The sequence below is a fragment of the Protopterus annectens genome, chromosome 15.part0, assembly GCF_019279795.1.
Source record: "Protopterus annectens isolate FY-2018-M chromosome 15.part0, PAN1.0, whole genome shotgun sequence".
Taxonomy (NCBI): Eukaryota; Metazoa; Chordata; order Ceratodontiformes; family Protopteridae; genus Protopterus; species Protopterus annectens.
In genome coordinates, this window is record NC_056749.1 from 126,110,884 (window position 1) to 126,136,643 (window position 25,760).

Here is a 25,760-nt window from a genome sequence, read left to right on the forward strand (position 1 = left end):
AGAGCAACAAGAACTTCGTAGTTATAGTGTTGCTGGGTAGCATGACATGCAACAAAGCTCAGCATGAAAAAGTACGACATTTAGGGGGATATATCTGTTACCCAGGTGGGAAAGTGGCATGTAGAACAATAGGGAAAGGGGCAGACAGGAAGCATGGAGAAACACACAAGGAGAACTCAGGATAGAGTGCAGTAGGACAATAGGAAAAGGACCAGACAGGAAGCATGGAGAAACACATAAGGAGAACTCAGGATAGAGTGCAGTAGGACAATAGGAAAAGGACCAGACAGGAAGCATGGAGAAACACACAAGGAGAACTCCTAAGACAGAGTGCAAGGGGGAGGTAAGGATTTTTGTGGGATGGGTTCCCCTTTATTATATAAAGAGAGAAGGGATATGGGGGATGTAAGCAAAGAGAAATGTAAGGTTGGAGAGACTGCTGGCACAATTTGCAGTTGGAAACAGTACAGATGTGTATTGTGCTCATGAGGCTGTGGTGGCAAAGGAGGAATAAATACATCCATACAAATGTTGGACAAATGGTGATGCATTGGACTGAACTACTCAAAACATGAGGGACATGACAGTTAAGGAAGCAAGTGACATGAGACCGGAGCATAGTTTATGGCTGCTTGCCTGAAGAGGCTGTCACCCCCTCCCTAGTTTGCTAGCTCTAGCACCATTGAGGGGCTCAGTCTCAGCCTCAGTGGAGGCTCACTGTGGCAGAGTTGCTTGGGTCACAGCTTTCTCCTCTGGATGACCTGCAGAGTAGAGGCAGGAAATGGAAAATTGTCAGAAGTGTAATATACCATGCGATTTAAATGAAACACAGTACAGTGTAAAGCATCTACAAATTGTATCCACCATAATGTGCCGATGGTCGTTCATGCATCCTGCTACAGCTCACTCTGTTGTGATGATACTCCTGCTGCTATAACCTCAACTCATTGCAGCTGAGTGTGCCTCCAGATGTTTCAGATGTTACCTCTTACTGACATCTCTAGGTGTCAAATATTGCTTGCTCATATTTGCATTAATAATTCCAAAACCATGCTACATACAAGTATCAGAATATTTTATCTTGAAGCATACATGATGGCAAACACAATTGTATTGCTATTTGTCGTCTGTGTAATGCAGCTAAAGAGATATTGAATATGATTCATATACTGTTTATTTATATCGTAATAATTTTCATATTTCTCTAAATATCTCAACATTCATGCAAATCAGACAGAACTGCATAGCCTCATATGAAGCTCACAGATTTATGAAGAAAATCCTGGTGGCAGTATGTCTTGCTTGAATGGTTATTGAGATTTCATAGGCTGTTTGTAGAACATTACAAAATTAATGTTAACTACATTTATTTTGGATTATAAAATCAAGTTTAAAGCATCAAACTGAATGAATGCCACTGATGTAAAGATTAATTTATCCTGACTAGTTTGCCATTTACAATTTTCTATGAACACTTATGGTTCCAGAGATTTAAATATTTGGTTGAACTGTAAAGTGATTTTTTTTAAAGGCTCAAGCCACACCCACTGGGAGCTAAAAGTTTGTTTGTGTCTTTTGGCTTTTCCCGGTTAGGGGTCGCCACAGCGGAACTCCGGTCCGCTAATGATTGGTAGTTGATTTTTATGTGCCGAATTACCAGCCCTGACGCACAACCTTCAATGAAGGTACGCCCATTCACGCATGTCTCCATGCAGAAGACGCTCTAGCTGAGAATCGAACCGGACAGCGTCTTACTCTGAGGTGACAACGCTACCGCAGCACCACCACCGCGGATCGGGGAGCTAAAAGTAAACACTCAAAAGAGCAGTGCTGGAGGGAATGAGGTAAGGTGCTCACTGTTGTATGTTACAGGTGACAGTAGGAAGTCTTCATGAGAAAATGTGGGAATAAATACTTGAAATACGTATCTGGGGACTGCTGTTGCTCTTTTCTTCCTGCTCCCCTCAAGACCGTGTTGTCTACACTTGAGGTCGTCATAACAAAGCCTACACTGTTCGCTGTACCACAGGATTCATGTAGCTCAGTATAATGTCTAGGCCAGAACACACCATGCTTACATCATCTTGAATAACCTAAAAAAATCTCCAAGCAACCTGTCCTTGTAATCCTGGTACAAAAGGAATGCAAAGATATTTATTTCCTTCATGCACCCTGAGAGAGTTGTCCTAGAGGAAACTGAAAAACCAGCCGTAATGCCCCCAGCCTCCATTTTTACAACATATCCAGCAGATCAAGGAGTAAAGCAAAATGACTGACACATTCATATGTTGAAGAATTGCAAGCAGTGATGTGTGTTGTTCATTTGGACAGTGCATGGCAATGCACCACTCTACTGCACATGGCAAGTGGTGTTCTGTTCACTGTCACATGCCTTATTAAAAGGTTGTGAAGTCCGATCTGTAGTGCTGTATGGACCTAATTATGTACCACATAAATCTACATCAACTTTTGTCATTTGTACATGCATTGCCAGTTTGGTTGCTAGTTAGTTACATTAGAGCCATACCTAGGGCAGGATGATGAGGGTGTCTGCCCAGGGCAAAAGCTGTCAAGAGGTGAGATCAATAGATGCTAGTGGTGCAGGACAGCAGTACAGGCATTGCTCTATGAAGCTGTGAGGATACTGCGGCATCAGAAATGAATGCTGATAATGTATGTGTGGTCATGACTGAGGCATGTAGTGTGAGCGGTGAGTTTGTAGCTATTCCAGCAAGCCTTTTAAAACTGTAATTATAGCTGCAACCTATTTCCTAGAGCTGTAACTAGCTGCTTGCTATAGTTAAAGGACCAGGCAATAGTTTTATTTTTGTCATCTATTTCAGAAAACCTTTTATTTTATTTTTTTGTCAAACTTTGAGAAAATCATTTTTTAAAGCTAAATGGATACCAGTTTGGGTATCTTTATAGGGTGCCTGATGAGCTACTTAATACATAAAATGGTACAGTTGTTAACTGGTTAGCAATATAATGTGCAAAGCAGTTAAGGCTGGTTTATGGAATTCTGTGTTTGGCAAGTGTGTTTGTCTGATTGCTACATATCTGGATTAAGTTGTTGAAGTATGTATGTTCCATGATAGCTGTGCTGACAATGTCAGGGGCAAATAGAATAGTTTGCCTCGCACACTTCCGAGGTCTAACTAATTGTTTTTGTAGTTTATAAGAATGTTGCAAACATATGCTATACAAATACGTTTGGTCAACACAGATGTGCAGGCTGCTTCCTCAGTTGCTGTAGAAGAAACTTATCTGCCTACTATCAAGGTCAGTCCTACAGTGATCTTTTTTGGTTGATAGCAGTTTGTTTTAATTAGCATTATATCTTCACATTACAAATAGTGGAAGCAAAAGCAAAAAGTATGACCAGACATCTTGCAAGGTAAATGTGAGCAGATCCATTTTAAAATAATCATTGTTGATACAGAAATACTGCATAACCTAGTTTTCCTATATTTTATAAGCGTTCAGCATATCCAGGTAACAAAAAGGCAGACAGAGACTAGGGACTTTAAGGAAAGAGGAAAACCACATTCTGCGGCACACCCTAAGGTAGCATGCCCAAATTTTGCTTGGCATAGCTGACTTATAACCCCCCACCCTAAGGATCCTACTGTGACAGTCCCCACTTCCAGAACTAAATATTGTGGGAGAGCAACAACAGATTTATGGGCCATTGTTGACGATCAGCTGAGCAAAATGAAAGGTTAATACTATCGAAATGAAGTGATCTGAAATAGGGTGATAATCCAGTGTGCACTTGAGAAATAGATGTAGAGGAATTTCTGCTGTTCCTGTCCATAACATTCCAGGGGGCACTGGATGTAGGTGCCAGTCTAGCCTAGTCAACGCAAGCTTCCATAAGTAATAGACAAGATTGGTAATGTGTAGCAGAGATATGCCTATACTGACCTTAAACATACTGATAGCAGGGCAGTCTGGTTGACACAGTGCACATTTTTCTTCATAGAAACCTCTTGCTGGCAACACACTCTGCTGTCGCCGAAGGTAGGGCTGTATATATCTTCATTTCCTGTATGACCACCCTTGTCTTGTATTCAGTGTGGGCACCATAGTAGCATAACAGAGTGGATTTGTTATGCTGTTCTGCATGTTCTTCATTCATAGATGGCATTGGTGATAGGACGATACTGAGGATGACTACAGGAATGATGTTAAAACTGCAGGGATGTCTTACAAAGATAATTCACATAGATGGTCAGACATCATAGTCTAGAGAAAGAAGACAGCTGCCTGTCTCACTCCTTACTGGGACAACCACTAATACTGACAACTCTGTGCTGAAGCAGGGGAGCACCCAGCATATCAGACTGAGTGACATCTACTGTAGCTGCTGCCATTGTATGTAGTTACTGTATTAGAACAGACAGGTTCATGTTTGTGTACTATATCTCAAGTGGGATTTCCCAGCATAGGCTAACAATACAGGCTTACACCACTGCATTCCAACAACCAGCGCATGCAAGAATGGGGCAAAATCAACAGATGTGTTATCCAGTGGTAGTCTGGTGTCCTACACTCCACACACAAGCTTGTGAACATGTTGTGTGGCATTTGAGAGAATGCTGTCTAGTACCATTGTGTGGTCATGTTAAGAAGGGAGTTCTACCACTGATAGCCCCATGAAAATGTGGATCTGCCGTCATGAGATGCTAGCTGTCCTGAGCCCTGGGGTGGCACATAATTCTGCAATTAGCACATCTGTATGTACAGTTGACACTGTTATGTGCCGTCATCAAAGTAGGGCAAATGTATGTGAAGCATCTGTCCCAGGGCCTTTCTAGGGTTCACATATCACATTATAGTCATGAAATGTCAGAGGCTTCGTAGTCAGTGACACCCCATCTGGGTCATAAGGGGCCTTAAGCACTGTTACCTCTCACTGGCACAGACACCAGTGGTACTGATGCCCCTGTAAGGCCAAACTGAACCCTGCCAGTACCACCTCATGTATGTCCTGTGTCCATCCCAGAGTATGCTGACTATCTTGTGGAATTGTGCCAAAGTGATGGTAGCTATGACCAACAACACCTGTATTGTACTCAGGTGATAACTGATGCACTGTGTGATCGGACCATTTACTGAGCAGCATAGCCTGATTCATGTATAGACAGGCAGCTGGAGTAACTGCATGCATCATGTTTAGTCTGTATGCCACGCTGTCACTTTATAATTGCCATGGCCAATAATTGTCAGCTAGAAGTTGGTGCTTGACCAGCACTGCCATATACTGCACCAGTCATAGCTTTGAGGATGGGGGCTTTTACTGTGCATGTATTTTTCTCTTTGACATACATATCCTCTCCTGCTGGTGCTCCTCTTGTGCTGGGTGGGACAGATTCTGATGCAGACATGTCATGGGGCTCACCACCTTATTTATACAGTCATGCTATGCAGCATCGAACAGCTACAACCAGCCTGCTAATTGTGTCAAGGGAGTGCTGCAGTGCCCCAGTAGATATAACAATGCACTTGTAACATGCATTGAGCATACTGAAGCAGTGCCCCAGTAGATATAACAATGCACTAGTAACATGCATTGAGCATACTGAATCAGTGCCCCAGTAGATATACCAATGCACTAGTAACATGCATTGAGCATACTAAAGCAGTGCCCCAGTAGATATAACAATGCACTAGTAACATGCATTGAGCATACTAAAGCAGTGCCCCAGTAGATATAACAATGCACTAGTAACATGCATTGAGCATACTAAAGCAGTGCCCCAGTAGATATACCAATGTACTAGTGACATGCATTGAGCATACTAAAGCAGTGTCCCAGTAGATATACCAATGTACTAGTGACATGCATTGAGCATACTAAAGCAGTGCCCCAGTAGATATACCAATGTACTAGTAACATGCATTGAGCCTACTAAAGCAGTGCCCCAGTAGATATACCAATGTACTAGTGACATGCATTGAGCATACTAAAGCAGTGCCCCAGTAGATATACCAATGTACTAGTAACATGCATTGAGCATACTAAAGCAGTGCCCCAGTAGATATACCAATGTACTTGTGACATGCATTGAGCATACTAAAGTAGTGCCCCAGTAGATATACCAATGTACTAGTAACATGCATTGAGCATACTAAAGCAGTGCCCCAGTAGATATACCAATGCACTATTAACATGCATTAAGCATACAAAAGCAGTGCTCCAGTAGATATACCAATGCACTAGTAACATGCATTGAGCATACTAAAGCAATGCCCCAGTAGATATAGCAATGCACTAGTAACATGCATTGAGCATACTAAAGCAGTGCACCAGTAGATATATCAATGCACTAGTAACATGCATTGAGCATACTAAAGCAGTGCCCCAGTAGATATACCAATGCACTATTAACATGCATTAAGCATACAAAAGCAGTGCCCCAGTAGATATACCAATGCACTAGTAACATGCATTGAGCATACTAAAGCAGTGCCCCAGTAGATATACCAATGTACTAGTAACATGCATTGAGCATACTAAAGCAGTGCCCAAGTAGATATACCAATGCACTAGTAACGTGCATTGAGTATACTAAAGATGCATTCAGTGGCATTCTGTTTTTCGAAATATGTGGCATTGTATGACATTTCAGCAGAAGTCTCAAACTGATGAATAGGAGTCATTAGCCAGGGCTCCAGGGGGTATCTGCAACACATGCACACACACACGCGCACACACACACATATATATAAACAATGTTTTTTTTGAGGGGGTGGAATTAGTGGATATATATATATATATATATATATATATATATATAAGTTTATAAGCACTCCTTTATTTTGTTCAGGGTGCTTACGTTTACCAACCTGATGGCCATGTCTGAGATCATCTCTTTGGAAGTGGCAATACAAGTTAGTACTTGACAAACTGCAGTGCATACCACCTGGCAGTTGAGGGAATGGTGTGCTTTCTTGAGGATGCACATGTCTAATTGAGGGCCCGGGTGGGATCCATATTTCATATCCAGTACTTCAGGAAGGCATATTATGTTATGGAAGCAGTGCATGGTGGTGGCTCCCCTTCTTTGCAGTCCTAGGGAACCAGCTTTATTATTTCATATGCAGGCGTATTGTTGAAGAACTAGTTAAGTATTCAGAAGGCACATACCGGTGATACAGCTAATATGCCCCCAGTTTGTTACTGAAAGGTCCTAATTAGTGTTTTACGTATCTTCATCTCCACAAGGATGGATACCTTATACATTTCCCTACATTCAAAATGTAGATGATACCATTCTACCAGGCTCCTTATCTTTTTCAATTAGAAAGTGGACAGTGATTTGCTGGTCAGTCAAAATATGAAATAGCAGCCTCTGCCGTTACCATTGGCCATTGTGACACACACACACACACACACACACACACACACACACACACACACACACACACACACACACACACATCAAAAAGGACCAGCTACTATTCCACAAAAGTGCTGCTGAATGCATAGAGCAATTATTCCTAGCCTTTTTAATATTTACAATGCTACAACACCAACATCAGCTGTATGCCACGTGCCTATGTGCAGTCAGAAATAATCTAGATAAACTAGTGCATGTATGACTGTGAATTATGGCAATAGCTTGAATCAGCTCATTTGCATACCCATTTCCTTGTGCTGCTTCATTTACATATCATTATGTAGTGATTTGTATATACTGAATAATGCACATCACAGACCACTAAGCTTCTGCACATCATAGTTCTCTGAATCGTCACACCATGCACAAAGCTACAAACTGACACTGCATAGCACACCTCATGTTTATGAATACTTCCTGTTATCCTAAGCTTGTATTAACATACCCTAATTTATTACTACAAGTTGCTAAAATGGTTTCTTATTTGAATATGTAATCCTAACAATGTATTAATTTATATGTGGGTATGAAATGTAAGTCATGTAATAGCAAAAAATAAACTTCATTTAGGATATAAAAAAAGTGGATAACAGTATAGCAAAACTCACTGTTAATACATTTTTTTACTGTGGAAAGCCCCTCTGGATTCTGTGATGTTGGGAGGGGTGGGGTCAGTACCTTAATCAACCTGCTATGTAAAAAAACAAAAACATCCAAAGTTGCTATATTTCAAATTACAAAGAGTAAATTTGCTCTGATGATTTGTAATTGCTAAGATTGCAGTTATGTTCCAATTAGTTATAATAGGAATTCCTGTTGTCCGTATGAGTAACCCAGATGAGCAAAGGATAAAAAAGTAAATTATTTATGCATTCAATTCGCTGCATTTTTAAAATGTAAATAGTATTAACTATACTGCCTTTGTTATTATAAGCAATATTATTATAGCACCTGATTACAGCTAAATCCATGCTTCAAGCATTAGAGAAATGTTTGCGTCAAATACATATGATATACAGTATTGTTTTGCAATGCATCAGTGAAGAAGTTGCATTATTGTGCAGTATACAATTATATAAGTATTGCAGAAAAAAATAACGTGAGTTTTTCTTTACAAGTCATGATACAGTATATATGTTATTTGTGGCTGAATGTATAACGATAAAAAATTACAGTTGTATAAGTAAACTTACCATAACAGTAGATGCTCAAATGATCAGTGCTGCAGTAGCCTAAACTGTGTAGGTTATATCCTGCATAGGATGTAACAGCCGTCCAGTTTCCAAACCTTCAGGGTACCTTCCACTTACCCAAACCATTAGTCAGCTTGAACTGAGCTGACCACAAAGACAGGTTTGCGTGCCAAGCCCTTCAGGGCTGTCAAGCCAACTAAGACAGAGAGACTAAGCCCTGAGAGGACATTGCTAGGAAAAACAAAAACACATGTCCACACCCTCACATAAAACAACACACCTAAAAAGAAGGGGGATTGAGGGGGAGCATCTACTGTAGCAGTGATCATTTAAACATCTACTCATACAACTCTTCAATGTTCTTCATGTGGATCACTGCTGCAGTAGCCTGATCAATATGGCTAGATTACCATAGCTTAAAATGACCATGAGAAGGAAGAAGGAGGATCCAGGAGCCCCTAGAGAATGGTCCTAGCAAAGCCTGTCGTAGATCTGGAGAAGGAATTTAGTTTGTGTCCACAGAGTAATAAGTTAATAGAGTGAGACAACCAAATAGTCTCCTTTGACACAGGATGTCCCTTTATCTAACCTTTACAAGAAATGAGCAACTGAATGGAAGTTCTGAAAGATTTAGTTGTTTGAAGATGGTTCCTTAGTTTTCTGTGGACATCCAAGGCATGAAGTACCCTTTTCCCCTCATTTTTACTTCCAGGAATGTAAAGGGGAGATGTATGCTTTGGTTTAAAGTAAAGTTGGATACCACTTTATGTATAAAAGAAGAGTTAGTTCTCAAACAATCCCTGTGTGTGTGGAAAGTGAGATAAGGCTGAACCACCATAAGAGCTTGCAACGCAGATTCCCTTCTTGCAGAGTCATGGAAATCAGTAAAACTGTTTTCCATGTTAAAAACCTCAAGTCAGCCTGATGAGCTTGTTCAAATGAAACAAGTGTTAGCTTCTCTAACACAAAATGAAGACTCCAAGGAGAAGCCGCAGCTTTTCTATGAGGATTCATATGTAGTATCCCTTTCAAAAACATTTTGACATGAGAATGCATTGGGGGGTTGTCCATGGGCAGGCATGCTGAAATGGCCAACAAATGAACCTTGATAGAGGAATAACACAGACCATAGAATAGCAACTGACTCAAATATTATAAAAACAGAGAAACATTAGCCCTGATGGGTACTGTTTGTTTTGTTGGTACCAACTAAAAAATATTTTCCATTTGCTTATATGATTTTCTAGGAGCAGGCTTGATATCCTCCCTCAGTACTTGCTGAACATCTTCCATAAACAGGTGCCTAAACGGTATTAAAATTCTATCATCCAGACAGTCATTTGTTGTTCTTTGGGGTTGAATGCATCTACCCCTGTTCATGTGTAGGTATATCCAGTCTGTGAGGAAGCTTGTCTAAAACACAATTTTGTTCTGAAAGAATGTAAGATGCCTGTAGAGTGAGATTGTGCTGTAAATATCTATCCCATGCTAACACGTGTAGTCTGCATAGGAGGTAAGATCTAGTTCCCCCTTGCTTGTTTATCTATCAAGTCAGTGTGGTTTTGTTTGTAACTAATGGAAGAGTTCCTGGGGACTACAAATGATTCAGAGTTGAAACCCTTTATAAGAGCTATCATCTTTTATGTTTACGTGCATTGGTCTGTCTTCCTTGTCCCAAAGGCCTTGCAGTTTTATCCCCCTTGATAGTGCTCTCCAAGCAAAGTCTGAGGCATCTCTTGCAAATGACTGCTTTTAAACAAGAAGGGAGAATAGATTCATGGATATTTGATGTCTCTACCAAGTGATTTCTCTTTTCACAAACTCGAGAATTTGAATTTGAAAAGTTAATGGGTGTTGGTGTAGGGACCAAAGAGACTTCAGATATCCTTGTATCTTTCTCATGTATAGTCTTGCAAGAAGTGTCATGAAAATCATTGATGCCACGAGACCCAGAATCCTGAGGTATTCCCTTGCAGTGCCAGAAGTCTGAGCAGAAAAACCCTGGAATGGATCTAAATATATATCTATTTTTTCCTGTAGATGAAAAGCTGTTTGTACTAAGATGTCTAGGTGGCACCTCAGAAACACAACCCTCTGTGATGGAGTCAAGAAAGACTTTTGGATGTTCTCTCAGAATTCCAGCTTGTGTAGGAGATGTATTTCCCGGTGAGAGATTCTTCACACTTTGAAAAAGACTCTACATAGATAAGCAAGTCATCTAAAGATGAAAAATGTGGATATCCTGCAAATTACAATGTAGGTAGACAATTTATGTATACTCATGGAACAGTAGATAGCCCAAAGGGTAAGGCAGAAAACTGTTAATGTGATTGAGATACAGACACCTTTGAGAAATGCCTGAAAACTGAATAAATAGGAATGTGACTATCTGCATCTCTTAAATCTAAGTTTACTAAAAACTGAAATCAGGAAGAAGGGGTAATAGGTTGTGAAGTGAAAGCATTTTGAACTTGGGCACTATCAGAAACTGATTCAGGACAGAAAGACCCAGAAATGGTCTCCAGGAATTTTCTTTCTTTGGCATTAAAAACATTCTTGAATAAGATCCTTTTCCCATCTGGGAGGGAGGAACTGCCTCCATTACCCCGAGGCAGCATGTGGTTCAGGAAAGGAGGGAAGAGAAGGATTTGGTCTGGAGGATGAGGAAGAATCCCCTGAAAAAGAAGAATTTTTCCTGCTGCCTTCTATATCCTAGCAGGATCAGCTTCAGAACCCATTTGACTGAAACAATCTGTTGCCAAAGAGAGAAATGAGGTTCAGACTTTCTGGAAGGCTTGAGGGAGTGCCAGGGTGGGGGAGGGGAAATAAGTCCCTTAAATAGTCATTCTGCCTTATTTGACTGTCCTTTTTGGAACTTCCCTGACCTTGGTTTTTAAACATTTGCTTACAAGCATTCCGCTGAGACTGTTTTGTTTCTTGCCAAAAATCGATTAGTGAGCAGAAAATCCCTTGGAAAATTTAGAAATGGAGATCTGAAAAATCTGTGAAATTTCCCGAATCACTCCAGCAAACACTGATAAAATCAAAAATTCACAGAAAAAATGCTGAAAGCTCAGAATAGCCGTAGAAAACGTTTTATTCCAAAACACAAGATGAGCTGCTTCAATTTAAAACATTTAAAACTTCATCAGATTTTAATGTTTTTTTCTGTGGAATTTCTCAAATCAGCTTACCTCTCTCATCACACTTTTTGATAATCCCTGCAGTAGAAGAAAACTAATTTTTTATCCAAAGGAAAATTCAAAATTTAATTTTTGACTTCTTTGAGATTCTGAGAACACAACCAGGCAAACCTCCTCAAAACAGTACCAGTTGTAACAGCACTGAAAATAGTAGCGAGTTATAAACAGTTCAAACAATGAGTAGTGACCTGAGAAATAGAAGAAACCAAATCGCACAAAACAGATTTTTTCCTCACAAGAGGCAAAACATTCCTCACACTTTCAAATTTAGCCAGTATAAACTTTTAACAAATAAGTCTGACACTTTAAAACTGTAAAAATTAAAGTTGCAGAAGCATAAATGTTTCCCCAAACTTCAACAATGTTACCATCCTTGCTGGAAGTAGAATGATTTGAATTAACAAAATGCTCAGCAGCAGTTGGATTAAATAAAGCTATAGCTGCTGGGTCAGGTCTTGGATTATTGTATAAAAATTTGATAGACTGAGGAACTTTGCACATTCTGTCTGTTTTCTTAGGTGCAGCAATTTGACTGTCAGAGAAACCTCATGCTCTGACATAAACCTATTTCAATGCTGACAGCAATGGGGAGGGTGGATGAAAGTTATGGGAATTACAGTTGTAATGGCTCATAGTATTTTCTGAGGGACCGAGATATGCCAGTGTTCTTTTGCTGGAAACACTGGCACATTCTGGAAACTGTTTTAGAGAAAGTGCATCTCTCACAGGAAGATTAAGACACCATATCCTCCTCTGAATCTGAAATCTGAGGAGAAAAAAACTGCAGATTAAAAATCTTGAACCTGTTCAGGGAAAGAGGTATCCTGTTTTTCTTTTACCAGGAACAACTTTGAAAGAAGGGTCAAAAGCCTGCACAAGACCATGAGGCAAACCCAGTAAATGACTCCTGTCTCTAGAAGCTGGCACAGGATAAGTTAACTGAATAGTTTTCTGCCTCTTTTTACAGGAAAGTTGGGGAAAATAGACCCAGTATTGCCAGCAACAAATTCCCCAGGGATGGACCCAACCTTGAGGATGAGCAGAGGCACATCTCCTGCCCATTCCCCGTTGCCCACTAAGTAGACCACAGCAGATGTAGAGGACATGGCAAAGCCCCAGACCAACATGGCTATATAGACAATACCAGTGGGATCTGAGGAACCAGGTTTGGCCACAGCAGAGTCACCTATTTGTGGCTATGGAAAATTACAAGTCTGCTATGATGGCAAATGCTGTTTATTTAACTTTCTCCTTTTGGGGCCAGAGCAAAGTCCAAATGAAGAACTTGTAGTTTGTTCCATGGTCAAGCCAAAAATGATGCTAGTTTCCTGAGCAAGCTTAGCAGCATTAGTCAGTAAAACAGGAAAGTCACAAAAAAGTCACTTTTTCCTACAAAAACACAGTAAAAACACTTTAAACATTTTTCAAGCACCAAAAAGTAAAATTAACAGTTTATTCACAGAAAAAGTAATCAAAACTTTTTTACCACAAAAAGATAAAAGTACACTCACATTTAAAATGAGAAATTTTAAAACTACAATAAAAACTTCAATAAAATACTTCTACATAGTTTTAAAATATCTGTTTTCACAAAAACTTACTTTAAGCAGCAAAAAAGTATTTTGTAATGTTTTTTTTCTCAAAGGGTACTTATCTGTCCAGCAATAGAACAGTGTTAGAAGACTGTCAATCCTTGTAAGCCACAGACAAAATGCCCTACTCAGCAACAGGAAAGCACTGAAAGGCTTGGTTTCTAAACCAGTATTTTTAGTCAGCTCAGTTCAAGCTGACTAATGGTCTGGATATGAGGAATGTACCCTGAAGCTGGCTGTTATAAGTTCTTTGCTTCATAGTTAAATAGTAGGTTGTCAGTCTGCAGATTATTACAAGCCTGGCTAATATCCAGAAGCCAGAATCAAACACTGCACTTTGTATTTATTAGGTAAAGGCCTTAACCATTATGTCAACTCCTGTACTTATCTTGTATTGATATTCTGAGACTTAGCCTAGTATTTATCTATGAGTCTATCTGTCTGCAGACTGTTATAAGCCTAGCCAATAACCAGATGTCAGAATAAAACTTTGTACCTTGTATCTGTGACGTGAAGACCTTAACCATTATACCAGCCCCACCCACACATATATTGAATAGACTACTGCAAATCAATATGAAGAACATGAGAATTTTTAACGCAAACAAGGTGCATTTTCTTAAACTGCAGTTTGAATTCTTAGTATAAATTTAGATCATCTAGCTTAGTCTCCAGAGCTTTGTCAGTTTGTTAGGTTACAATACAAACAGAACATTACATGTTGTCATTTTAATTTTATTTCATCACTTTATGTCTAGTTAAAAACACAGATTATGTGTAAAGATGTGATAATTTCTGACATTACATTCTTGGTATACTGCGGTAGCATTGTCGCCTCACTGTAAGACATTGTCCTGTTCAATTCCCAGTTAGAGCGTCTTCTGTGTGGAGACATGCTTGAATGGGTGTGCCTTCGTTGAAGGTTGTGTGTCAGGGCTGGCAACTCGGCACGTAAAAATCCACTGCCAGTCATTAGCGGACCGGAGTTCCACTGTGGCGACCCCTAACCGGGAAAAGCCGAAAGACACAACAACATTCTTGGTATTCTCATAGAGCTGAGTCAGCAATTTTCATATTCCCTTGCCTCTAAGACGGTACACCCTCAGGTCTGTAGTACTTTTGAACAGCCTTCTTCAAGTGTATACATGGCTTTGACAGCATTCTATAGGGAATCTTGCTGAAATTGCATTCTTTTTTTGTCTGGCAGTTTAGCAGAGAGGGTTAACTACAAGAACAGTCAAACAAGCTGCATCATATAGTTTTGGGTTTGATTCCCTCAGTCTCCAGCTGCAAGCTATGTGGTATTAAGTCACTTCGTCTGACAATGTTACTGGGTTGCACACATAAAGAGGAACTTAATGCACAGTGAACCTAAACTGACTAACACATAAATAAAGCACTTTTAGGGTTCTTATATGATTGGCACAACATCTTCAGGATTCTTATACTGCTGAGTTATTAACCACAGAGTTTCTGCTCTAGGATCCAATTCATAAGATTCCTGGCATGTTAGTGAGTACAAAAAGTTTTGTTTGACTGGTGGAATTACATATTTCTTTGCATACTTTAGAAAATTAGGCAGTGATCAAAATTTATTTATACAGCAATTGTTAACAAGATCAGAGTTAAGGGCATATAGTTACAGACTTGAAAAATGTCAGGGCTGAAATATGGAATAGTTCTCAGGCTGTTTATAGTGCTATGTACCCTTTTCTTCCAAGACATCTTCATACATCAGATTCTCTGCTGTCTTCTGGTCACCTAACTTGTCTAGTGGACTTGGCTGAATATTAAAGAAATGATTTGTCCATAAAATAATGTATACTGATGAGAAATGTGTTGACCAACAATAACATGATGTAATATGATACTTAAAGGAAACATATTGTGTTGTCTATTGTATTAAATAACAACACAGTGTTTTATGCATGTTGACGTTCAGACATTGACAAAATAACTCCCATGTAAAATGACATTACATTCACAATTAAATCTTTTTGTTTTTTCATATGTATTTCTACATTACAGTTGTCTTTTCACCTATCAAAAGGTGGGGCTGTCAAACATCACATCACATCATTCACATTATCTGATGTCAAAGGAAAGATGGATGGCTAAAGTGGGATTGGCATATTAGGGTTAAACAGGGAACATCTACTGCTAGAAAGAGATTGACATGGTGATGTTCTTAGTGTCGCTTGATACGAAATTCATTTGATGACAGGACTGCTTGAGTGTTTGACCTTTAAACATCTTGAGGGCAATCAATGTTATTTAACCGCCTAAATAAATTACATGCAAGGGCAATGGATGCATATAAATAGACATACCATGTGTTGAAGATTTAATAACCCCCTGTAGTTCTAAATCTGCAGTTGCTGTCTTTCCACACATTAAGTATCAATTTTTAGTCAAAGCAAAACTACTACCCTGGGAATTACCCTAGACTCATTTCTGAAAAGACCCCATCTATGATAGTTGGTGCAATACCCACACTTAAAAAATAATGTCAGATGGGTATTGTTGCCTTAAATAAGATGAAAGATGTTCTCAGTGTCAATATATATATTTTTTAAGATTTACCTTGGCAGTATTCAGCAGTCAGCAAAAAATGTTGTTATACATCTTTATGCTTGTCACAGACTGACAAGCAAAATTGCTGTGGGTCAGAGCTGGTTCAGCACTGTAGTCAATGAAGAGAAGAAAAAGTATTCAGAAAAATGACTTGTGTTATATTTTCACATTGCAAAATCCCCCCAAATTGTATCTCTGCTGGTATTATAACTACATATGAAAGTCCTGCAGATTTGGCACTCGTGAGTTTGCCAAATTATGCTCATTTCTTGAAAAATAAACTGCTTCTGAAAAAAAAAAAAATATATGTATACAATAAATGCAGACATTAAATACATACACCACAAAATGTGGTATATTCCTTACAATATAAGTGTTATTGCTTAATGAAGAACTTCGACATACATTCTGAAAGGTAGCTTGATTTTGCTTTTATGCGCTTTTGACAAGCAGAACCGTACTGCTGTGTAACCACACGAGTTTTTACTAACTACAGGCTATCTGACATTCCCCTCGGATGACATATACCCATACATCACTCGGAATGTCAGTCATTGCAGGGGTGTATGTGTGCATTTTATTACTGTTTTGTTTTCCAGATAGTGTTGGTGGAAGATTGGCATAATGGTTAAGATGTTTGCCTTATCAGCACAGATTGCAAGGTTTGATTCTCTCATAGGGTAATTGGTTAGGCTTAAAATGGCCCATAAGGGCAGTTAGCCTAGTACTAATCTATGAATATATGGTGTACAAATAACTTCACAATATATATACTATACACTTGTTATGTTTCTGCATAGTACTTGATTAGTAGGATGACCTTGGTCACATCTTGTACGTACATCTGTTGTGATTAATTTCTCTTTGTGCCTATAAAGTAGCACATTATAACATTATCTATGTAAAGGATGAGGCTGTCTGAAGAATAACTATTTTTTTTTATTCTATTGCTAGCCTCTGATGGCCAGCCTTATTCCAGCACATGATATCATGGTTGCTTTTCCACTCTGATAATGACCTGGCCTTAATTTGATGGTTCTGGGAATATACTTTTCATTACATCAATTAATTTTAGCACTCAGAATGAATCATGGTACTGAAGAGGAGCTGAGAGGCTTTGAGTTTAGTTCCTGTATCACAATTGTCAAAATTAATGAGCTACAGACATTTTTAACCAAAAGAAAATGCATTTAAGCAATGTTATAGAATTTTTATAGAATGCAGTTTGAAGAAAATTGTCCTGCAGGATTCCAGCTATTAGAGACAGAAAAACAGAGAGAGAATGTATGTGTGAAAGGAATGGAGGGGGAGAGAGAGAGAGCGAGCGAATGCCAAAGAAAGCTATTTTTCTGCATTTTTTTCATTTTACATTGAAAACATAGATTTAATCAGGGTATTTTTTATGATGTTTCAGTACAGTACAACACCTTATGTTGACTATAAAAAGTTTTGTTTAAAATAACAACTAGCAAAATATATGAGACCTCATTAAAAGAATACAGTAAAGGCCAGGGAATTAATTTTTGCTTAAAAAAAGATCATATGAGGAAACAGTGAAAATTTTACATGATGGGAGTAGTTTGTAGGACTTAAAAGGCAGCTAAAATGATGATTTAAAATTTTGCAAATTCATCATGCTTTTATTACATCTGGAAATTATGTGATAATATTTATTATACTGTAAATTATAAAAGGTAGTAAAAGTGCAAAAAAATGCTACAGTGGATGCATATGATCTTTTGTTATTAAGTAGGCATTTCTGTCAGTTTTTACTGAATTGGTTGATGTTCATTGTGTTTCACAGTTGCACTAATAACAACATGGGTTTTCTCCACTGTGGTAGCTGTTGGCTGGCACGAGTACCAGATAATTTACTCCAGGCAGACACCCTACGTGTGACATCTGGACATCTGGTTATAAAGGCAGTCAGCCAGTGCAATCTTACAACTCTTTTTTACTATTGGATACAAGAGCAGCCACATCCATAGACTGCAGTGGTGGGTCTGAAGATCAGAGAGTGCATCATAAAGCTAACTGCCCTATAGGAGAAACTTTATTTTTATACATTGTCTGCTCTAGTAGATGATTTGTAGGACAAATGCTTGTCTGGATTGTGGAAAACAGATTCCACATCAGGACTTTCATTCCCTTTGTTTATTCTGTTCAGACCCAGAGCACAACATTCCTAACTGTTCTCATTGTGTTCATTTTAACAAGTGCACTATCCATCATAAGGCTGAATCCATTGCACAAGGCTTAGAAAAGTAAAAAGGGTGTCAGTGATCTTCCCGCTGTATAGCGTCCACCAGTTCTCCTGTTTTTGACTCCCTCTCATAATAGGTTCATAGATAAGTACTAGGCTAGCTGCCCTTGTGGGACATTTTAAAGCCAGACAACTTCCCTTTGTTTGTGAGGTAAATATCTTAACCATTATATCAACTCCCAAACCAGAAGAAAAATTAAAATGGGGTAAAACAGTTTCAAACCTTGCACTGCTGTCAAAGGACATATCTGCATTAACCTGCTGCACTAGGAAGAAGCTTCCAAAACTTACGAGAGTGGCATGCACAGCTTTGCCATCAGACAGCCCACAACAGGCTTGTGATTATTGAAGTATAGAAGATGCTTACACAGCCCCTTCCAAAGACTGAGGAAGTGCTTACCTTCCAGAGACTGATGGAGTACTTGCACAGTCCCTTCCAAAAACTGAGGGAGTGTTTTCACAATCCCTTCCAAAGACTGAGTGAGTGCTTACACAGTCCCTTCCAAAGACTGAGGGAGTGACGATCACTGTTGAGTACTCTTTGGAGTCCAGGATGCTTCTTGGCCCTCCATGTCCACACGAGCCAAAGGACAAGGGTTGTCGATTGAGTCCAAGGTTGCTCTGCAAATCTTTGCTTCTGATTCCTGTGCTAGGTCTTCAGATAGGGAGAGTAAATTCCCTAAATCTTCTGAGGGGGATCATAAGGAGAGCCATACAATCGGTCCCAGTACCTTTGACACCACTCCCAAGTCAAGCCTAATACCAAATCAAAAAGGTTTCTTCCTGGCATGCTTCAGGTTAGGCCTTCTGCATCTTAACCTCAACAGGCCTACTGGAAGGACCTACATTGACTGGCTGAGGATTTGCTTCAGATTGTAGCTTTCAGAGAGCATAGTCCTACCAGACCTCCTCTCAGTACAGAATCTGTTTCAGGGAAAAGAAAGAGATACCCTCTTCTCTAGGAGTCCTCAGATTCTTACACTCCAGATGAGGATGAGTTGGTTATGTAGACCAAACAGGTCATATGATGATTCTGACTCATATGGTATCCTTGCCTCAGCCTCACCACCTGAGGACTTTACATGTGGTGAAACACTATATAAAATGAGTGAGTATTTTTCACTGGGAAACTCAGGATTACCTTCAGTCTAAGAAGGGGGTTAGGGAGTTTAAGTTCCCTGAGCATAAATCTTTGGCCATTCCTTTAATACTAGAAGCAATGGATGATGTCATTTTGGACTCATCCTTGCAGTCAGACGCCCAACCACAAAAACCTTTTTAGAAATCCTACTGCTGATTGTGAAGTGATGACTTTGGGTCCTAAGGGAGCGAAAGGTAGCTAAGAATCCCTTGCCAATGATAAGGAAGGGAGAACCCTTGACTGATTTGGCAAAAAAAAGTCTGTATTTTAGCCACTCTAGTTATGACAGCTTTCACTTGCCTTTTCCATGGTTAAGTGCCAGAAATCTCTGCTAGACTATATGAAAAAAAAGAAATAGACAAATAAGATCATTCCAAAAATGGTAGAATAAGACTTGAACAGAACAAAAACATTGTATAAGAGGACAGTAAGGAATAAAAATCAAAACCACAGAATTAGAGTGTTAAGTATTTTAATTTTAAAAGTGGTTGTAATTGATTCTTGATTGTTTTTGGTTAGTCATTGGCTGATTTAGTATATATAAGATGTTTGGTCAAACAGTTTCTGATGAAGTCTTGATAGACAAAAATGGTGTATTAAAAAAACATTGACACTGTTTCTGTGTTTTTTATTTCTTACTGCACTGTTATACAGTAGTTTTTGTTCTGCATATGAAAGAAAAACTGGAGAGAGAATGGAAAATAGGGTTTTCTCCAAAGAATTGCTGGATATCTCAACTATGTCTCTCAAGCTGCAAAGCATTCTTTGATTGTGAATTTGATGATTTTGAAGTATCAAGCAGGATAGCTGCCTGAGGGTTTGTTATCCATCGACATGCGTGTCTAAGGGGTCATTCCCTTCCAGACCATGTTAAGTCTGGGATTTTGGATGCTGCTCTAGACAAAAATTTCTTATTTGGACCCAAAGTTGAAGCTGTCTTCAGAAAGCTGGAGGAGAAGGGTAAATCTCTGCAGACTGTCAAGGACTTTCTGCATGTTCAGCCACCCAAGTTTAGTAGAAACTATCCCATTAAGCCTTGGTCCTTTCCTCCCTGTCAGTACTGGAAAAGTTGAAAGGAAAGAACAGTGAGGCAACACAAAAGATGGCAATCAAGACCTGCTTCAAGGCCAAGTCGACCCTGACCACAAGGGCCCAGCAGGAAGCAACAGTGACTCAGCTGGTCTCCTCTATGCTCCATCCCCCTCAAGTCCCACCCTGACCATGCCCCATCCCTTTCTTCCAAACCTCCCTCTGTCTTCAAAACGAGAGGAAGGGCTTTCCCTTGTTTACCATGAATGCACCAAGATAACCCAAGACAAATGGGTACTAAGCATTATCAAAACAGGTTACAGAATGTCTTTCGCCTCTCTTCTAAAGCCTGCAAGCATTCCTTCTGCGCCCCCAAATCAAGTATGAGAAGCGCTGATCTAAGTAGGCCTGCTTTTCCTTGTTCCAAGAAAGGAAAGAACTTTCAGACCCATCTTTGAGCTTTCAAAATTAAACAGGTTCCTTGTGGTCCTAAAATTCAAAATGCTGACCATACAAAATTCCTAGCTATACTTTTTCTTCAGGCCTTTATGGTCACCTTAGGTGTAAAAGATGCTTATTTACATATTCCCATTGCAAAGCCCCACAGGAAGCATCTTCATTCCAAAGCAAGTGGAAATCATTATCAGTTATGTGCCTTTGGCTTATCTACTGCACAGAGCATATTCAGCAAGGGCCTGGCCCTAGTGATAGCCTGCTGCTTGAAAAGGGGCATTCAAATCTACTCCTACTAGATAACTGCCTAATCCAAGTGGATTCTGTAGAGGAGCTCCTTTCCACCCTACTCCTAACTGTGAGCATTTTCTCTGACCTAGGTTTTACCATAACTCTAAAAAAAAATCCAACCTCTCCATCTCGAAAGCTGTCTTTCTAGGGGCCTTGCTGGACATATACCTTCAAAGGGTGTTCCTCTCAGGAGAAAAGATCACCTTCTTGACAGAGTACTTCCACTCTCTCCTTTCCTTCTCAGTTATTCCAGCAAGGGAAATCCTGAGAGTATTAGGGGACATGGTCTCATGTATCCTGATAATCCTCCCTAGCCAGACTACAACATGAGGAAGATCCAGTGGTTTCTCAATATATGGAACCAACACAGTCAGTCCCTCAACCAGCAAATTAAACTTCTTTCCTGTTTGAAAGGGGAGCTAGATGGTGGATCCCTGTTTCAAACAAAACTTAGTATGTACCATTCAGGACCCCTCATCCAATCCAGGCCTTGACCATAAGTGCCTCAGACCAGACTGGGGGAAGGGGGGGGGTTGCATTCAAACGGCCTCCAAGCTCAAGACAAATGGAACAAAAGCTTTATAAAAAAAACATAAATATAAAGGAAATGCTGTCTGTTCTCAAGGGCAACCTAGTTTTCAAGGATCTATGGAAACTCAAGGACTTACTGTTAAAGACAGACAATGCTATAGTGATGTGGTACATAAACAAGTATGGGGTGTTCACTCATATCCTCTGTGTCACCTAACATTTTCTCTGTGGGACACAGCTTAAGCCTTGAGGCCTGTGCCTTCTGGTCAACTACCTGCTGGCAGAAAACGGTTCATGAGCAGATCCCCTCAGAAGGTCAGAAGTGAACCTCGTGACTGGACATTAAACAAGTATGTGTTCAAACACATCTGCCTATCTTAGGGTGTGCCAGAAACCGGCCGTTCTGCTTCAGTCCAAAACAATTAGCTGAAAAAATGTTGTTTATTGGCCAAATATCCCAAGGTCTGGAGGATGGATGCCTTCTTCTTTCCACGAACATGTCTGTTTCTGTATACATTCCCTTCCACCCCCTCATCCATAGAGTGCTTCTGAAAATCAGGGAGTAAGGGCTTTTAATACCATTCCCCACGCACGAATCATAGAAAAAATCACTAAGCTAGGCATCAATCCCTATATCACTAGGTGGGTTGCAAACTGGCTCACAGGTAGAACCCACAGTGTGAAAGTACCAGACTCCAAGTCAGACTGCCGACCAGTCATGAGTGGAGTCCCATAGGGTTCGGTCCAGGGTCCTCTCCTGTTTGTTATCTACTTCTCTGAAGTCCAGGCCCACGAAGGGACTCTGGCTGACAAAGTTTGCAGACAATTGCAAGTTGGGAGCTATTATTAACTTCCCAAGCGATGTTGACATCGTACAGAAAGGCCTCACTGAGACCAATGACTGGTGTCAGAACCATGGCCTTAAGCTCAATGCCAAAACATGTGTCGTCATCCCCTTTGGGAAAAACCCTGTTCCCATGAATTACCACATTGATGTTACTCCACTGAACACAGAAGGCATTATAAGAGATCTGGGAACACAGGTTGACAGCAGCCTCTCTTTTGACCACCACACTGCCACTGTGGTCATAAAGTCTTATGTGGCACATCTCATTACTAAGGGTTTTGCATCCAGGAAGAAAGAGGTCATGGTCTCCCTCTACTCTTCCCTCATTAGGACAATCATTAAGTACAATGCCCCATTTGGCATGTACCTCACTAAACACCTGCAACAACTGGAAAGGCCGCAAACGTACCTCACAAAGAGGATCCTAGGCCTTAAACATTTGTCCTATATGGACAGACTAAAAATACTCCAACTGTTCTCTGTCTCATATCGTCTACTTAGAGGTAATCTCTGCTTAGCTCTGTTAGAAATGCTACATCTAAAGAAATCCCAATCCATTCGCACCATACGCTCCAGCGACCTCAGCCTCATTACCCCAATCAACAGAACATGCTGGAGAGACAGGTTCATAACCCAGAGACTGCCCATGCTATGGAATAGACTTCCCATACATGTCAAGCAGAGCATCTCACTGGCCCTCTTCAAGAGAAAATCTTGATGAGTGGATGGGAAATAGAAAATTCACCCTAGGGATCACTCCAGTGGCTTTACTCGACAGAGGCACCGAGAACTAAGGTCGGGTGGCACGATGCCAGGGCAATCCTATGGGCTAGGCTTGTAAAGGCTCCAGGGCCATTAGCCTAGTACACACCTATGAACCTATAAGAGAGGTGCTGATACCACCCTTTTGGCTGAGGTAACATTGGTTCTTTGTCCTACACAGTCTGAGCAGGGAAAAACTGTGGTTGCTTCCACAACAGGTAGACCTTCTACCTGAAAACAGAAGTTCCATTATACATTTCAAGTATAGCACCTTGAGGCTGATAGCTTGGTTAATATGCTAACTGCTCCCCAAGGTCTCTCTTTGGACAAGGATATGCTAGCTATCTTAAAGGAAACTAGAAAATCAAACACTAGAAAATATTATATTTCTATCTGGTGTCAGTAACAGATTATCATTTGTAGGTCAGCAGAGATCAACCAACGTCTTACCTACCTTTCACACATATTCAAGTCTGGTGTGTTGTCTTTCTCTTCCATTAAGATACACTCTTTAGCCACCTCCACCTGCCTACCAATGCAGCCTCCTCTTTTCTTTCAAACTTTTATGAAACAGTTATTTAAGGCTATTATGCACCTAAGGCCTACCAGAAGAGCTCTCTGTCTCCCTCAGTTTTGTGATGGAAAAACTCAGTTTACTTCCCTTTGAGCCAGCAAATAAAGATGACATAGGATTTCTTTTTTGGAAAACATTTTTAGTTGTTATTACATGGCTAGGTGGGTTTCAGAATGGCAAGCCTTCATGTGCCCTAAACCCTTGTTTATTTTTCACCAGGACAGAGCTACTTTTGTGACTAATCCCTCTTTCATGCCCAAGCTGGTTTCACAACTTCCTTTGAGTCAGTCCTTACATCTTCTTGCCGCCTTCTCTCACCTACAGAATCAGGAAGAATGCATCTTGCATTCATTTGAAGTTTACAGACAACTCAAATATTATCTGGACAGGACCAAGACATTTAGAAAGTGCAGCCAACTCTTTGTAGCCTTTGTAGGACACAACTAAGAAATCCTATCAGCAAACAGACCATCTCAAAATAGTTTTCCAGCTGCATTGCCTTTTGATGTCATCATGAAAAACAAATTTCAGAATATATCAGACTGCATTCAAATTTATTTATTTATTTATTTATTTTACATTTGTTAACCGGGTTAGTCCAGCTGAGCATTAGCTCGTTTTCAGTGGAGACCCGAGGAGAAAAGCTCCGCAATCAGTATTAACAATTTACATGAAGTCAGCAAGAAAATTGCATTTGCAGCTAAAACAATTCGAGAAATATAAAATAACAAACTTAAATATAAAATAGAAAAAATAACATTTTACATTAAAATTTTAGAGAAAACAGTTGGGTACAAATGTTAGAAATCAAACTGCAAAAAGCATTTACAACAAATCATACAGAAAAGCAATAGAGTACAATGTCAGAATTTTTATAACAAAAACTTAGGTACAATGTCAATGTAGGGAAAACATTATTTCTAAGTAGTTAGAAGCTAAGAAGCAATTACAGCTTCTCACTTCAAATAGAGCTTCTGCAGTTACTAGTACATTTCTTAGAGGAGTTCCCACCAGAGAAATGTTACAGTCTGCTACTTGGTCCTCTGTTCACACCTTTACCAAACATTGCAACCTTCCTATGTTTTCCAGAACTGGATTTGCCTCTGTAGTCTTGCAGGGCATTCTAGCTTTTAGCTTCCTAACTAAATTGTATTCAAGCCTCCTTCACTCTCAGATTTGAGACTTTCCCCATATTGTTATTACTGCAACAGTTAAACACAATGAACATAATGGAGTTGTGTCTGCTTACCATAAATGTAGAAGTCTGAGTGTCTTCACTGTTGCAGTAGGTCTTCCCTCCCTCCTTCCCCTCTGTCATTCCATAAGGTTGGTGTGGGAGCACCTATCCTACCCCTTCCCCTGCTGCTTCCACCCCCTCACCCTCATTAGGCCTTTAGGGCCTTTTCCTTCCCACAACTCAATGGGAACCTTTAGGTGGCTTGTGCTCCAGGCATGCTGAGCTGCTTATTTTATGATTTTGATTTTTCTTTTTATTATTATTATTATGGGACAAATTAATGTAATTTTGGTGCTATATGCGTATTCATGAGCATGTGCATACTGGTTTATTGATGGGCATTTTAAGTATATATGTGGCAACATGCTTGTTTTGATTTGTGGTTTTTATTTCTTGAATTGCTTAAGTTGCAGTTAGGAAACATGCAATGCAAGATTGCTATATAGATGTATTTTATTCTGGATCGGTCCTTTTTCATGTGCTAACACCAATATTGCTCCATATAGACTACTCATTGGTTGCTCAACATTTTTATACAACCATTAAAGATAGTTTAACATCTGAATTTAGATTGCTTCTACTACAAAAGCACGGATCACTGATTTGTAAGTATTTGTATGCTTTTTATTGGCCATTCAAATTTCTATATTGACCAATGAAGAAG